This window comes from Mus caroli, unplaced genomic scaffold (genome assembly GCF_978045245.1).
Source record: "Mus caroli unplaced genomic scaffold, Mus_caroli_1 scaffold_34, whole genome shotgun sequence".
Classification (NCBI taxonomy): Eukaryota; Metazoa; Chordata; class Mammalia; order Rodentia; family Muridae; genus Mus; species Mus caroli.
The window spans coordinates 568653-579739 of record NW_028227289.1 but is presented as its reverse complement, the minus strand read 5'-3'; the positions used below and the strand labels follow the sequence as shown (position 1 = coordinate 579739).

Genomic DNA, 11087 nt, shown 5'->3' with positions numbered 1-11087 from the left:
TCAAAAAGAAGGAAGGACGTGTGGATACTTCATTCCTCCTTAGAATAGGGAACAAAATACCCATGGAAGGAATTTCAGAGATTAAGTTTGTAGCCAAGACTACCCTACCCTAGACTACCCTAGCCAGGGATCCATACCATAATCAGCCACCAAACCCAGACACTATTGCATATGCCAGCAAGATTTTGATGAAGGGACCCTGGTATTGCTATCTCATATGAGGATATGCCAGTGCCTGGCAAATATAGAAGTGTATGCTCATAGTCATCTATAGTATAGACCACAGGAACCCAAATGGAAGAGCTAGAGAAAGTAACCAAGGAGCTGAAGGGGTCTGCAGCACTATAGGTGGAACAACAATATGAACTAACCAGTATCCCAAGAGCTCATGTCTCTAGCTACATATATAGCAGAAAATGGCCAAGCTGGCCATCAATGGGAAGAGAGGCCCCTTGGCCTTTCAATCTTTACATGCCCCAGTAGAGGAGAAAGCCAGGGCCAAGAAGTGTGAGTGATGGATAGGGGAGCAGGGTGGGTGTATGGTGTAGGGAACTTTCAAGATAGCATTTGAAATATAAATAAAGAAAAAATATAATAAAAAAAATCCCTCCCTTGGGAAATTTCCACAACCATTCAAGTAACTCTCCCATATAACATTTGGAATCCTAGGCTTTGATATTGGGTTGTTGAATCTATTTTATACAGGAGCTTAGTGGATAATCACCAGTGACTAATGAATGCATTTTCTGTGGCATCAAGTTGAAATAAGCAGGCAAGCTTCCAATGTGCCTTTATTGTCTGAGTCAGACTGACAGATTTCCTAGAAATCCCATATAGGCCATTTTTTATAGGCTGTACTTTTGCTATAGTCAAGATTATGAAACATTGTAAATCATTACAAATGTATAATTAATCTGTACTTATTTGAAACATGTTTTTTTTTTTTCACAATGTGACCACAATGAATTGAAAGACTCAGAAAATTACATTGAAACATACATTTAAAAATTGATTAATTATGATACAGGATAGTTCTCACTAAAAAATTCATTGATTGAAAACTTTAGGTTTTTAATAGAAAACAGGGCCATGTAATTCTTCTTACATTAGTAAAAGTTGAAGACAGATATAATTTCATACTACAGTCACTTAGATAAAATTTTAAAATCTATATGCAGTCTGATTGTGACATCCTAGGTATAAAATTTAACTGCATTTAACTGGCAAATACTCAGCAATTTGAATTTTATTTTTCTGTATTGTGATTCTAAATCCTTCTGCCATCAAATAGGAGTTAGCAAATATATTCAATTAGTTATTTAAATATATGTGTACAATATGCTTCTGGAGCATCAACATGGTCTTAGCCTTCTAAATAACACACAGTTGCAAAAAGGAAATGATTTTAATTAATTTAAGATTTTATTTGCTGGTTGTGCGATCACTGTCTATTGAAACATTCAGAGTGTGTATTTGCCTAATCTTAATGTAGCCAAATGGTTTCTCTCATAGATAGGAGTTTTAAAAATTGAGCCAGTGGCCATTGTTCAGGTCAACTAGGATCCCCTTGAATATGCCTACTGTCTGTAGAGATGTAATATTAATAACATGGTTGAAATCGTTGACCCAAAGATCCACATCATTGTTCTCATTTGACTGAGAAGAAGTTGTTCTTAGATGTATTGTAGATGTTAGCTTTGATGGCCTTTCATACGGAGTGATCTGTAAAATAAATTTAAATTCTGTTGATTTTTGAAGCCCAGAAGTTGGAATAACTTCCTCATTACATCTTCCCTATGATAATGAACAAAATTACCACAAAATATAGAGACGGACTTGTGTGGAAGGGCATCACAGACAGAGTGAAAAACAAAAATGGAAACCATTGTTTAATGTCTTACCTTCAGAAGTTCCAAGTTATCCACCAGCAATATCTCTAATCCTTATGGCAAAGTATTCTCCATTTGCTTTTTAGTTAAAACAAAAACAAACATAAACTACATTCATGATTTGATTTGATAATAATTGGAAATAACACAAATTTCCCAAACCAAGATAGAAGTAAAATGAAAACAGCTCAAATTAGAGGTATAATAGGCAAGCAAGAGATATAAATGAAAAAAGTGACACATTCTTAAAATAACTCATTATTTGTAATCTGGATATCTTCTGTATATTAAATCCATTTTTTGAGCAAAGTCAATGTCATGAAAAAATATTTCAAGATTGCAAGTCTAGAAAGGGAGTTTTAGAACAGGACTCCAATAAATACAGAAAGAGCCTCAATCAATAAATGAAACATGACACTAATTTTTTTTTACACAAAAAGGTAAATTATCATTAAACAATCGGCCCACAACATATGAAGAAATCATAACTATGTCTTGGGGATGCAAAAATACAATTGTAAAATCATTCACTTATTACTTTAAGCCAATAGCAATGAATTCTCTTTTAGACAAACTTATTCATGGTAAAGAGAGAATTCAAGGGAACTGACACAATTTTAAGATAATTCACTCTTGGTGAATGGTTATTTTAAGCCTCCTGTTACCTCATGCTGAATGAGATGGTCTCTATAGAGTTCAATATATAATTATTGACCTATATTTGTTTTCTAACAAACAACAACCATTTAAGCCTTAATAAAAACTTAGAAATTTCTATCAAGGAACATACCAAGTGTCAGAAATATTTAGGGCAGGAAGGCACCACATTAAATACATCTAGTAGTTCCTTCTTTGTTTCCATAGCTTTACAAAAATATGCCCACCCATGTACTGTTATATTAATGTTAATACATCACCTATATACAACTTACCTGTATTAAAACTTTTAGGATGAAGAAAAAGAATGCAAACACAATGCTCCCAATAAGGATAAATTCAAGGTTCATGGCAGCTCACTATTACCTATTTTTATTTGAAATCTGGCAATAGAAAATAGATCAATCAAGCTGGATCTGTTTTTAGTAACCTATTTGCGCTATTCTGCCTGATGATAACTGGCATGAGCTGCTTCCGGCCTGGCCTTATATACTACTTGTGACATCATAATATGCCATTGCGTGCTCAAGTACGACCTCATAATCACCCTAGGACCAACTGCCAAGATGATTCTGGTCCATAGGAAGACATGTGAGCCCTGGTTAAAATTTTACTCAATGTAAAACAGGTTCAATGTGATGGAGAAATATTGAATAAGGGGAAACGGGATATCATCTAAAAGATGGTGAAAGGGTCACAGACCATAAACATATCAATGAACTATGCCACATAAAAATTATTAAGCCCATTTTGCTCTTTTTTAATATCATTTCCTTTTTTTTCAATTTTTTATTAGATATTTTCTTCATTTACAGGTCAAGTGCTATCCCTGAGGTTCCCTTTACCCCACCCCCCAACCACCCACACCTGCCAGGCTCCCCTACCCACTCACTTAACATTCTTTACATTTCAAATGATATTCCTACTTCCAGGTTACCAAACCACAACTTCCTTTCATTTCATTCCTGCTCTTTCCCATCTGCTCCTCTATCTACTCTCACCTCACCACTCTAACATCCTCCTATGCTATGGCATTCAACTTCCCAGACCAAGAGCCTCCCCTAACATTGATGTGAGATACAGCCATCCTCTGTTATATATGTACCTGGAGCTGAGGAGCTCTCTGTATATTTATATACACTTTGCTTGGTGTCTTTAATGTCTGGGTGCTCTGGGTAGTCTGGTTAGTTAATATTGTTCTTCCTATTGGGTTGCAATCTCCTACAGCTCCTAGAGTTCTAACCCTAGCTCCACCATTGGGGTCCCTGTGCTCAAAACAATGGTTTGTAGTGCACATTCATATGTGTATTTCTCAGGCTCTGTCAGAGCCTCTCAGGGGAGAGCCATACCAGGCAGCTGTCAGCAAGCACTTCTTTGCATCAGCAATAGTGTCACAAAGTCAACTGCAAAATTTGTCGCAATTCTTCACTACATCTTAGTCATTCTGACTGGGGCAAGATGATAATTTTTGTTATTTTTTTAATTTCCATTTGCTCATCATTAAGGACGCTAATAGCAAATGTCATAGTGCCTCCAAAAAAACTGTTGAAAGCAAACACTAGCAGATTGACAGCACATCTGATAGCAGTAGAACAAACAAACAAACAAAAATCAAATATAACAAAGAAGACTACATGGTAGGAAATAATCAAAGTCATGGCTGAAGTCAACCAAGTAGAAATAAAGGGAACTATAAAACAATTTTTTAAAAAATCAGGATAGCATCAACAAGATAGAAAAGTCCTTATCCAGAGTAACAGAGACAGCATCCAAATTAAAAAATCAGATATTAAAAGGCAAAAACAAAAGCCAAGAAAATCCAAAGTCATCAGATCTTTCTACAAAAGCCTATGCTCAACAAAACTGGAAAGCCTGGAGGAAATGGATAATTTTTTAGACAGATACCAGGTACCAAAATATAGATATGTTTTCTTTCTCTATTACGGGAGCTTAATAAATATATATTTAATTGTTAAATATCATTAAAAATAAATATAATTTTTAGGAACTCTTATAGGATCTCTGTTAGGTATTAAGAAATCATCCATTTGTCTATATAGAATCACTATAAGGCAGTGCATCTTTGTAGTTCTGCAGAAATCTGCTCAAAAGTATGTGTTAATACCTAGTGATTATTATATATTTACTAATAACAGAAAAAGTATGCTAATAGCAAGAATCTTTCCTAAACTGTATTTCTCCTGGGCCATGCCTATTGGAGCAAACCTGTGATGGTTTGTTTATTAATCCAAGGCATACTCATATCAGGAAGATCACCTGCTGTTCTATGATGGATCCTCTAAGGGAATCAACATGCCTGACCTCAAGCTGTACTACAGAGCAAGTGTGATTAAAAACTTCATGGTACTGGTACAGGGACAGTAAGTAAATCAATGAAATACAATTGAAGACCCAGATATGAACCCCACACACCTGTTGTCACTTGATCTTTGACAAGGGAGCTAAAACCATCCAGTGGAAAAAAGACAGCATTTTCAACAATTAGTGCTGGCACAGCTGGCATTTATCATGTAGAAGAATGAGAATTGATCCACTCTTATCTCCTTGTACAAAGCTCAAGTCTAAGTGGATCAAAGAACTCCACATAAAACCCGAGACAACATCCTTAATCATCAGGGAAATGCAAATCCAAACAACCCTGAGATTCCACCTCACACCAGTCAGAATGGCTAGGATCAAATTTTCAGGTGACAGCAGATGCTGGTGAGGATGTGGAGAAAGAGGAACACTCCTCCATTGTTGGTAGGATTTCAAGCTGGTAAAAGCACTCTGAAAATTAGTCTGGCAGTTCCTCAGAAAACTGTACATTGTACTATCGCTAGATCCAGCAATACCTCTACAGGGCATATGCCCAGAAGATGTTCCAAATGTTAATAAGGACACATGCTATACTATGTTCATAGCAGCCTTATTCAGCCAGAATTCAGCCAGAAGCTGGAAAGAACCCAGATGTCCCTCAACTGAGGAATGGATACAGAAAATGTGGTACATTTACACAATGGAGTACTACTCAGGTATTAAAAAACAATCAACTTATGAAACTCTTGGGCAAATGGATGTACATGGAGGATATCATCCTGAGTGAGGTAACCCATTCACAAAAGAAGTCACTTGATATGCACACACTGATAAGTGGTTATTAGCCCAGAAACCTAGAATACCCAAGATACTACTTCCAAAACACAAGAAAATCAAGAAGGAAGAGCAATGCGTGGATACTTCTCTCCTCCCTAGAATAGGGAATAAAATGTCCATGGAAGGAGTTGCAGATACAATGTGTGGAGCTAAGACATAATGATGGACCATCCAGAGACAGCCCCACTTTGGGGTCAATCCCATAATCAGCCACCAAACGCAGACACTATTGCATATGCCCACAGAATGTTGTGGGAAGGACCCTGATATTTTGTGGAAAGTCTCTTGTGAGGCTTTGCCAGTACCTAGCAATTACAGAAGTCGATGATCACAGTCATCTATAGGTTGGAACACCGGGCCCCCAATGTAGGAGGTATAGAAAGTACCCAAGAGCTGAAGGGGTCTGCAACTCTATAGGTGGAACAACAATATTAACTAATCAGTACCTCCAGAACTGGTGTCCCTAGCTGCATATGTAGCAGAAGATGGACTAGTCGGCCATCATTGAGAAGAGAGGCTCTTTGGTGTAGCAAACTTTATATGCCCCAGTACAGGGGAACACCAGGGCCAAAAAGTGGGAGTGGGTGCGTAGGGGAGCAGTACAGGGGGAGGGTATAGGGGACTTTTGGGATAGCATTTGAAATGTAAATCAAGAAAATATCTACTAATAAAATTTAAAGTTAAAAAAATAACAAAAAAACAAAAACAAAAGAAAAGAAGTATGGGAATGTGAAAGATAAATATTAGGAACTACAAAATCTGGACATTAAAGAAGAGAAAAGAAAGCAATGGCAAAATTACTAAAATAATGACTGATTGTTCAGGGGTTCCTGACAACGTTATAATGAAATACAACCATAATTAAAAATTCAATGATATTACAGGGCAGTGGTTTTCAAAGAAAGACTCAAGGCAGTAAATCTGTACATAGGAAACCATTGCAATTCCACTTGTTTTCAATAGCATTCTACTCACACCTATAGTTATAAGCTTTTGTTATTTTATCATGCAGTGCTACAGGTTTCTGCTTTTACATGCTGCACACCAAAGCAATTATCAAGATTACTATAAAAGTTCAAATTACTAAAATAGGTGGATTTGATGCCTAATCTGCAAACATGCAAAGAGTAGAAAGAATGGAGATAAATGAAGAAATAATGAAAAATAATGTACATAAAGAAGAAACAGACACAAATTTTTAAGAAGTATATAGAAGGAATAAGGAAAGATAACTAGGGCAAAGCAGGTAGATGGGTTGACAAAAATACACAGTGGAAAATGAATGAAACTAATGATGGACATATATGTAGGAAAGCACTATTTCTTCATTTTGTATTTTACACACACACACATGGGTGTGTATTCCAACAATTGATGAGAAAAGTCTCCATAACTGTTTAAGAAAAGAAATTAAAAAAATTAATTATGAAATGGAAGGGCGTTTTAGTAAATGTTATGTAATATAAACTATTACATTGAGCCAGTTAGTGGTAGAACAGGCTTTTAATTCCAGTTCTTATAAGGTAGAAGTAATTTTCAATTCTAGGTAATCCTGGTTTCCTCCATAATTTTATTTTGTGTTATTGAGTAGTTAATGTAAGCCCTCTCAGTCTTGTGCCATATCTATACTTATTCTTTTCCTGCTCAAATTTTTGAATGTTACACTGGGAAACTTTTTTCATAGTGAAACTAACAAGCACGACAAAATAGAAGATTTTTAAGTGAAAATATAAAGATGAAAAAACATAATCATACCATAATCACAAAAGACAAATACTAACAAAAATTATGAGAAAGAACACTGTGACCTCACTTGATGGGAAGAGGTCAGAATATTGAGAATATATTCAGACTCTTTGAGACAAGGTATAAAGAAAGAAATGTGATATAAGAGTAGCCTGAATATATAAGAGGAGCCTGAATTTAGGAAATTTTTGTTTTATGGAAGGAAGTCAGAAATGCAACCAGGCAAGTTACAGCCTTGATCAAAGCACCATATGTGACACCCAGGACACCCTAGCTCTGCATTTCCCTAAATGTAGCCACAGATAGAAGGTAGAACTTCATGTTTAGTATAAGTCAAACATTCTAGAATCTGTATATCTGGGTAACTGAAGGGGCCACCCTGGTCAGTAGATCAAAAACTCATTGATCTTTTAAAACAGGGAGAACCTTCAAATTATATCCTAATGATAGAGATTCTGTTGAAATAATGACTTGATTATTAATAGACTCAATTCAATTATAAAACATAAGCTAACAAACTGGATACACAAACAAGATTCAGTATTTTTCTGCATACAAGAAACACATGCCAATAACAAAGACAGACACTATATTAGAGTAAAGGGATAGAAAAAAGTCCCAGGAAACAACATGGAGTTGCCACCCTCATATCCAATAAAATAGATTTTTCAACCAAAAGTTTTCAAGCATGATGAAGAAGGACACTTCATATTCATCAAAGGGAAAACTCACCAATCAAAAGTCCCAATTATGAACATCTATGCCCCAAATGCAAGGGCACCCATATTCATAATAGAAACTTTACTAAAGCTCAAAACACACATTGAACGCCACACAATAATGCACATGTCATTGAAACAGAAACTAAACAGACACAGTGAAACTAGTAGAGGTTATGAACCAAATGGAGTTAACAGGTATCTACAAAACATTTCAGCCTAAAAGAAAAGAATAGACCTTCTTCTCAGAACCTTATGGTAACTTCTGCAAAATTGACCACTAATACAAGAATACTGAAATAATCCTATGCATCCTATCAGATCACCATGGTCTACGACTGGTCTTTCAATAACAGCAAAAACAACAGAAAGTTCACATACACGTGAAAAATGAACAACTCTATATTCAATGATAACTTGTTCAGGGAAGCAATAAAGCAATAAAACACATCCTTGAATTTAATGAAAATGTTGACATACCATACCCAAACTTAGAGGATACAATGAAAGCAGTACTAAGAGGAAAATTTATAGCACTAAGTGCCCTGGCAAACAAAATGGAGAGATCTTATACTGACACCTTAACAGCACACCTAGAACAAAAAGAAGGAAACATACCCAAGAGGAGTCAGTGGCAGAAAACAGTCAATCAGGGCCGAAATCAACCAAATACAAATAATAATAAAAAATACAAAGAATCAGAAAAACCAAAAGCTGGTTCTCTGAGAGAATCAACAAGATAGATAATCCTCTAGCCCAACTAACTAAAGGGCACAGAGGCTGTATCCAATTTAACAAAGTCAGAAATGAAAAGGGAGACATAACAAGAGAAAAGGAGGAATTTCAAAAAAATCAGCAGATTCTACTACAAAAGCCTATACTCAACCAAACTTGAAAAGCTAGACAAAACGGATGATTTTCTAAAAAGATACTACATGCCAAAGTTAAATCAACAATATATAAGCTATCTAAACAGGTCGATATCCCATAAGGAAATTGCAGAAATCGGTAACCACCCTCCCCCCCCCCAAAAAAAAGCCCAGGACCAGATGGATTTACTGCAGAATTCTATAAGACATTCAAAGAATATCTAATATCGATATTCCTCAAGCTATTTCATAAAATTGAAGCAAAATGAAAACTACCTAATTCATTCTATTGAAGTGCTCAGGCAGCCTGCCTCTGTGCTTTCTTGAAGATGTTCCAGTTTCCCCACCCCCTGCTCCCCCTGCAGCTAGCATGAGGCTTACTCCCTCTCCCTGAACACTCCAAGAGGACCCAATCTGGAGTCAGAATGTTGCTGTCCTCACTCCCATAAAGAGAGCACTTAATGAACCCTCCCACAAGGAGTCACAAATATCTGCTTTAGGATAGACAAATGGTAGCCTCCCTCACCTCTGAATCTACTAGGCTGGCACTCTCACTGCTAAATGGCTAAACACTTCCCAGGTACAGTGGGTCCTGTTCCTGGAAAAATATTTAAAAAACAAATCTTGAGCAGATAATCAAGGGTCACAGGCAGGAATGACTGGCCATAAAAGACATTTATTCCTGATAACACCATAAAGCTACTCTCTAGTGCAGGAAAGGTACCTGCCCACAGTCATGTGATTCTGCCCTGTCTCCTGATCAAACAATATTGTGTTTGAAAATTGACTTGCTTTGTCACTTTCCATCACCCTAAAATCCAAAGAATTTCAAACTATGCTATATAGAAGTGCCAAGCCTTCTAGGCTCATGGGCATACTCCTTTCATATGGAGTGGGAATGTTTGCAATCTGAGTCTGACTCGAAATAATAATGGTAAAGTCTCTTAGGCATACTTGCATCAGGCCCGAAAATTCTTGAGCTCTCCTGAGGTTCCCATGTTATTGGTGCATAACATCTGGAGGCTCCTCTAGAATCCCCCCAGCGGATCTCTGGAACCTGCAGCCGGAAGAGTCTAAAGCCGGCGAGCAAGTGTGTTGTTAGTGTTTCTGAATTATTCTTTGTTCACTGTTCATGCCTGTCTTTTCTGGCTGTATTTTGGCATCAGCAAAAAGACTCGAAGCAACAGTGCATGTCCACTATAGTGGGCGTAGTGTTTATGCTGCTTGGTCATGGCCATGATAGGAGAAATTCATTCCTGACCTGGGGTTCAGGATGGATGAAGTTCCTGCCCATTGGTTGGAAGTACTTGAGGAGAGACCACGGCACAATCTGCTTTCGTATTGACCTCATTTCTACTTTTGAAGTAGGAGTCTGTGAGTCATTAGTCTTTGGATTGGGTGAAGCTATTTCGTGCATGCGGTTTTGTCAGTGGTGTTTCTGATAGTGATTAGTCGTTTGCTATACTGGACAGTGATGGACACAATGGAACAGCTTAACTCTCACTCTCTTCCCTCCCACTCCCTTAACATTGTCTTACCTTATTTTAATGAAATGAAAACCAGAGCTCACAATGTCTCAGTGGATATGAGCAAGAAGAAAATGCACACATATTACAGCTTAGAGTAGCCTACTTTCAGAGTGGGATAGCTTGCAGAGGGAACTTTCCATCTCCCCATGTTGTTAGCAGTGGAAGATAAAGTGTCCCAGAAGGCACAGGGGCATCTAGAACAAGGCCCCCTACATTGCAGTCTTGAAATACTTGATTGCCAACCCACCACCTCATGAGCAATGTTTTCTATTGCCCCTGACTAACACTACTCTGTCTCCAGGAATCATGCCTGCTCCGATGGCAGAAGAAAAAATACAGGAATTATCCAAGTCTTCATAGCCCCTCCACCGTATTTTACAGGACACTATGCCAGAAGAAGTTATTTTCCCACCGCCTTACACCCAGAAACCAACTCTGACCAAGGTGGCAACCCCTGCCTCGGTTGGGACTACAGAGTTCCCACATGTGCCTTGGCTGGGTGGACCAGCACAGGTGCCTTCA

The 11087-nt window shown here is 37.3% G+C and overlaps 1 long non-coding RNA gene across 1 annotated transcript; it reads right to left on the bottom strand.

The window, feature by feature from the left end:
* Window positions 1-1434: 1434 nt before the first annotated feature.
* Window positions 1435-2988, bottom strand: LOC146999819 (uncharacterized). The gene is made up of 3 exons (XR_015046379.1): window positions 2822-2988; window positions 1902-1967; window positions 1435-1722 (listed from the first exon to the last, which is right to left on the bottom strand). It is a non-coding gene; the product is annotated as an uncharacterized LOC146999819 (long non-coding RNA).
* Window positions 2989-11087: the final 8099 nt, after the last annotated feature.